The sequence below is a fragment of the Populus nigra genome, chromosome 5 (assembly GCF_951802175.1).
Source record: "Populus nigra chromosome 5, ddPopNigr1.1, whole genome shotgun sequence".
In the NCBI taxonomy this organism is placed as follows: domain Eukaryota; kingdom Viridiplantae; phylum Streptophyta; class Magnoliopsida; order Malpighiales; family Salicaceae; genus Populus; species Populus nigra.
The window spans coordinates 5,612,805-5,619,176 of record NC_084856.1 but is presented as its reverse complement, the minus strand read 5'-3'; positions in this window follow the sequence as shown (position 1 = coordinate 5,619,176).

Genomic DNA, 6,372 nt, shown 5'->3' with positions numbered 1-6,372 from the left:
AGGGTCAATTTTTTTTTATCTAAAAATTATTTAAATATTGTTAATATTTTTTTTCTAGTGGCAAAAAAATTAAATCGTATGAAGGTTTACCCGATATAACTCAATTGACTTTACTGGTTCAAAAATAAAATTTTAAAATGATATCTTTTTTTAATATTAAAATAACAACATATTAGATTGACCTTGAACAACCAGGTAAACGTGTCAAATTCATGACTCGGATTATGAGACTATAATAACACTGTAGAAATTAAAAAAAATCAATTAAAAAATAACTTAAAAAACAACTCAAGTTAACATGTCAAACTTGCAACTCAGGTCATAAAATCGAGATAATCCCATGAAAAGTAAATAGAAATAAATTACAAATTTCAATTCCTAACCAGCCCAATATTGAAAGATGAGGTTAAAAAAAGAACATAAAAAACAATCTGAGTCAATCCACTAAACTCATGACTTGAGTTATTAGACTCAGATAACCTTATAGAAAAAAATTTTAAAAAAAAATTACTTGATTTAACTTGGGTTAACCTATCAAATCATCAATCTTTATATTAAAACTAAGATAACCTTATAGAGAGAAAGTCAAAATAAATTATAAAGCTCGATTCTCAATCATCCTTATCGGATTTAATGTTGAACGATAAAAATTGTAAAAATCTTAATTAAAAAAAAAGACATAAAAAATAAATCAAGTTAACTCGAGTTAACCGTTAAGCACTATTACCGATTCATATGACCATGATAACCTAGTTAAAAACAAACTAAAATAAATCACGAAACCTAATTTCCAATTAAACACAATATTAATTGATGAAATTGAGGGAAAAAAATCAATTCAAAAAAGAAAAAAAATGAGTCAATTAAGTTAACCCGCGATCCGAATCATGAGACAAGGACAACCCAATAAAAAGCAAGTTCAATGTTGAAGGACTCGTGACCCAGGTAATTATATCAATATAAACTCTTAGGAAAAAAAAAAAGACATGATTTAATCAGGGTTAAAATGCTAAAACATTTGACATTGATCTTAAAATCAAGATATTCTCCTAAAAAACAAATCAAAATAAATTATGAAGCTCAATTCCCAATCAATCCAATGTTGAGTGATAAAATTGAAAACAAAATGAATTAAATAAAAGACACAAAAAACAACCCGACTTAACTCGGGTTAATCCGTTTAGCATTATTCGCGTGTCATGAGATCAGGATAATCTAATGAAAAGTAATCAAAACAAACCATAAAGTTTAATTTCTAATCAAATCAATATTAAATGATGGAATAAAAAGAAAAAAACTAATTAAGAAAAAGAAAAAAATTAAGTCAACTGAGTTAACCCATCAAACTAGATTAACCTCTCAAACTTGAAATTTATATCATAAAAGTGTGATAACTAAATAAAAAAATTAATATTAAAGAATGAAATTGAAAAAAAAAACAAAGTAAAAATAAAATAAAACAAATTATTATTTCAATAAATAGTGATAAAAAAAAAAGAAATATAGTAAAACTCCCATCCACTTTTAGTTAGGTAATTAATATGGGGAGGGGAGCCGAACTCCAACTTTTCATAGCAAGCGATTGGACTGTAATGCTAACTGAAATGGAGTTTAGCATGTCTCAGACAAATATTATTAGGTAGAATCTTTTGGACCAAAATATCATCTCTCGTAGGAGACGAGAGATGAAACCTTCCATCACTTTCATCTTACTCTTTGGCAAAAACAGGACTATTTAGCATTTGAAAAACTATATAGTTGTAGGGACATTTATATTTTTCATTGAAATACTATAATTATTTTTTTCCCTCTTTGTCCAAGAAAATTAGCTTTGGTTTTTAAGGATAGAGAAGTATTTTTATATAGCTCATTTATTAATTTTAAATTGATTGGAGATAAATGATTATTTTCCACTTTAATTGTAAACGTTGAAATAATTAAAATATCATTTGAAACACAAAAAAAGGGGAGTAAATATGTATTTTTGTGTTTTCATAATAGTTTTTTAGTTGTTATAATTTAAGTTGAGGGACATTTTGGTATTTGATAAAATCTAAAAAAATAATAAACAATAAAAAATTACGGTAAAACTATAAAAATACCCATAAAATAAAAAAAAATAAGCCAAATGTCAATGAGCGTTTTTTGTTTTTCACGAAGTTCTTTTTGTAATTACAAAGTCAGCTCAAAAACAATTTTGTATTTGGATATATATATATATATATATATATATATATATATATATATATATATATATATAAAAAAAAAAGGATGGGTATGAGGAATGCATGTACAGCACCCAGGGATGCATACGACTCCTCCCGACCTAAAAAATATCCTTCCTCCATGTTATTAGAAGCATTGTTGTATTTTTTTTTTTGCAGTGCATGTCTCTATTGGTGAATCAGTTTGTTATCGGTGGCTCTTTTTATTTCTTTTTTCCTCTCTCCTTTCCAAAAAAAAGTTCGGCATGACCCTCTTTATTGTTGATATTTCAACTTCGATTCTTATTTTTTTAATTTCTAATTTTTGATCTTAGCTTTTTTGTAGAAGTTTTATTTGTTTTCAATTTCATCCTTCAATCCCAACTTATCATATATTATATTCTCCAATTTGATCCTTATTATTTTGATTTCTATTTCTTTACCTAGACACTTTTATAAAAAAATTATTGGTTTTTAATTTTATTCTTCAGTTAAAATATTGTTTTAATTTTTTATGTTAATTTTGATCCTCATTCTTTGTATTTGGTAATGCGATGCAGAATGTTTTTTAAAGTATTTTTCAATTAAAAATGAATCAAAATAAAAAAAATCATATATTTTTTTTATTCTTAACATCATCATATTAAAATTATATAAAAAATTCAATTTAAAATTTTTTAAATAAAAAACACATCAAAAACAAACAAACACTCCCTCTAACCACTAGCGTATTTGAAAATGTAGTTGCAGTTGCTTTTCAAAGTGTTTTTCACTCGGAAATGCATCAAAATAATTTTTTTATTTTTAAAAAATTATTTTTGATATTAACATATCAAAATAATCTGAATATACTAAAAAATATTAATTTAAAAGAAAAATCAATTTAAATTTTTTTAAAAACACTTTTAAAATACAAAAACAAACCATTACTATGTACTTCAACCTCTACCTCTCCCTTGTGTTTCAAACGTCGTATCAATCGTATGAGAATCACACCGACCAAATTCCATTGTCATTACACGCAGGATTGAAAAGACATCCATAAACGACGACAACCTATGCACATAATCGACAACGTCTACGCAACATAGGTGCCCAAGGACATCACATAAAGGCTAAATCTGGAAAGAAAAAAAAAAAGTGTCGACAAACGGAAAGAAGATTCTGATAAATCTTGTCCGCGGAATGTATTTTCATTCCACCAACACCAATCGACATGACACGGATGCACCTGGACTGCAAATACCACACAATTCACTATCTCCAGTTCTTAAGTTTCTACAAGATGTTTTTGGTTCCCGCAAGTGGAAGAAGATTTATTGGGCGCAGAGATATGATAGAAAATGCTATCAACAAAGCATGGAGACAAGATTAATACGTATTAATTGCTGATCACCGCAGAGAGCATCTATCTTTTTAGGACCCACGGCTGTTCATGCATCTTGGAAGTTGACAGAGGAGGAGATAAGAGCGCGTGTGTTCATCAGCTTGTAATTAGTAGTTAAAGAAGGTAGATCAATCGATTGCCTTTGCTATAAGAACATGCATTATGGAAGTTGACAGAGAAGGAGATAAGAGCGCGTGTGTTCATCAGCTTATCATTAGTTAAAGAAGGAAGATCAATCGATTGCCTTTGCTATATAAGAACACGTTATGTGTTTGTAGAAATGCATTGGTACTCAGTAACTAATGATTCTCTAATAATATCATTAGCATACCTAAAGAAGGTATCATAATAGGTTTTTTCTTTCTTTTTTTGTGGTAAAGCTTCCGAATAGTTGTTATCAACAAGCAAGCAATTGAGGGTTGTAGCTGACGAATTGGACTTGTTTAGATTAGGATGCTATATTTGGTGCAAGTGAGATAATATACCATTTAAGTGGTAAGAAGTAAATTAAAAAAACAGTAAAAAAAACAGTCAAGCGATAAGAAGTTAATTAGAAAAAAATATATTTTTTGTTTGAATCCTATAACTTGATCGATTGATGATCTCGAGTTAGCAGGATAATTTAGTTTGTGAGAGTGATTGTCCACCCGTGAATCATGTCCAGAAACATGTTTATAATATCAAAAAAAAAGAAAGAAAGAAGAAGAAGTTATATTTGGTGTTTGCTGAAATTAGACAAGGTCATTTCGGGAATATTAATTAGTTGCCAGTTTATTCCTTGCCGTGCAGTCGAGGAGAAAGGGTTGCCCGACTAAGTTTATCATTTCATAAATGCATCAAGGTTTATTTATTTAATCAGCAGGAAAATAATATTTTACACGAATAGAATGTGCCTTACGACCAGCTAATAATGTAATTGTTTCTCCTGTGAAGGCATAATACATCATGCAAGGCAACTATAATAATTTTTCTCTTCTATGTCAACCGCTTGGGCAACTCTCTGAGATTTTGATTTTTTTTATTTAAAATTAAAGCAACCCACAATAAATACTCTCCGAATAAATGTGGGGAAAGATTATTCAATTATGTAAAAATGATTTTATTCGAGTTCCTTGGATTTTTGTTGCCTTTAGTTGCAATTGAAGGATGAGAATTATGGAATGAGGGCGAAGAAACAAAGTCGAATCACATTTTTACCTTTATTATTAAAAGCAAATAAATCAATATATATATATTTGTTGGGTCTAGCAAGCTAGAACAGCCCACCTGACCTGTTTTATCAAAACTCATGCGATTAGACTCTTGATTTTTTTTATTTGCAACTAGGGCAGAGCCCAATTGTTTGGGAAAAAAAATCAAGTAACACGTCATTGCTAAAGTAGACAATGTGTCTTCTAATTTGCTCATATTTCAGCCACTATGGTGACCGACAAATCAGGGTTTCATTTTTTTTACCAAAAACCTGTTTTTCAACCTTTTTTTTTATTCAAAACATCTATAAAACCCCATATGAATCATGATAAACCTACCTATAGCCTCAAAAAACTGCTCAAAAAACCTAAATCAACCTAAATCCAAAAATCAACTTGAGTTTCATATATGTTAAAGGTAGAAAAACACATAATATAAACTCTCCTCATCAAATGGAACCTTTTAACCCAAATATAGTCCATTTTGGTGGTATAAATCGATATCAACGATATTTTTTTCTCTCTACCGCTAGAATCCAATGATCTCACTCTCTCATCTCTTAACCAGGAACTAAAAAATAACAAAAATGAACTTTTTATACCAAAATTGAATTGGAAAAATATTGAGATAGTGAAATTGTATAATTTATGTGATTTTTAAAGTTTAAGTATAAAAAATACATCTTTTACAAAACTTATAATTATATCACCCATGTTTGATATTTTTTTCATTTCGGCCATTCTTTAATCTTATTTTTTTATATAAGAGATCAAAATCAATTGGTTTTTTTAACTAAGATGAAATTATAGGAAAAATTTTTGAGAATCAAATTAAAAAAATATAAAATTTTAAACATTCCATCAAGATTAATATATATAAAAAATAAACAGTAAAGTATTACATAATCAAAAACTCACGTCTTTGAAAATAATCCTTAATTCCTATAATTCAATGGAAATGTCAATTTTTTCCTCCTTTTTGATTTGAAGATAATGTGACATTAATATTAATGAGGAGAGAGAGAGAGAGAGAGCATATTGAGATTGCTTTAATGCTTTATAGGTGCGTGCGGCTTCGGTTTTGGACAATGGAACTTTCTAGTTTCTAGACAAGCACCCATAAATTCTCTCTCCAACTTTTCTCATTTGTTTTCTTTTTTTCTCTTATTTTACAGTTTTCTTTAAAAAAAAATAAAAAATTATTTCTTTTCAAGAATCGATCCTCCATTCTCTTGCGGGTAGTGACTAATAAATAAATCATCATTATTTTTTATTAAAAAAATGGGTAAGCCTTAAGGCACTTAGGGACAAACGCCATCATTTAATTTTGATTTTTTTAGTTAAAATTATTTTTTTTATTTTTATATCATTTGAATATATTAATATTAAAAATAATTTATTTTTTAAAATTATTTTAATATATTTCTAAATAAAAAATATTTAAAAAATACACTTCATTAAAATTATAAAGCAATCGAAGTGCCACTTTTAAGTGGGACCATAATCTCACCAATGCCATCATAACACGTGGCACCACACGCGTCGCTAAAATCTCTTCCCGTACGTTTCTCCTTCTTAAAAATCTTTTCGT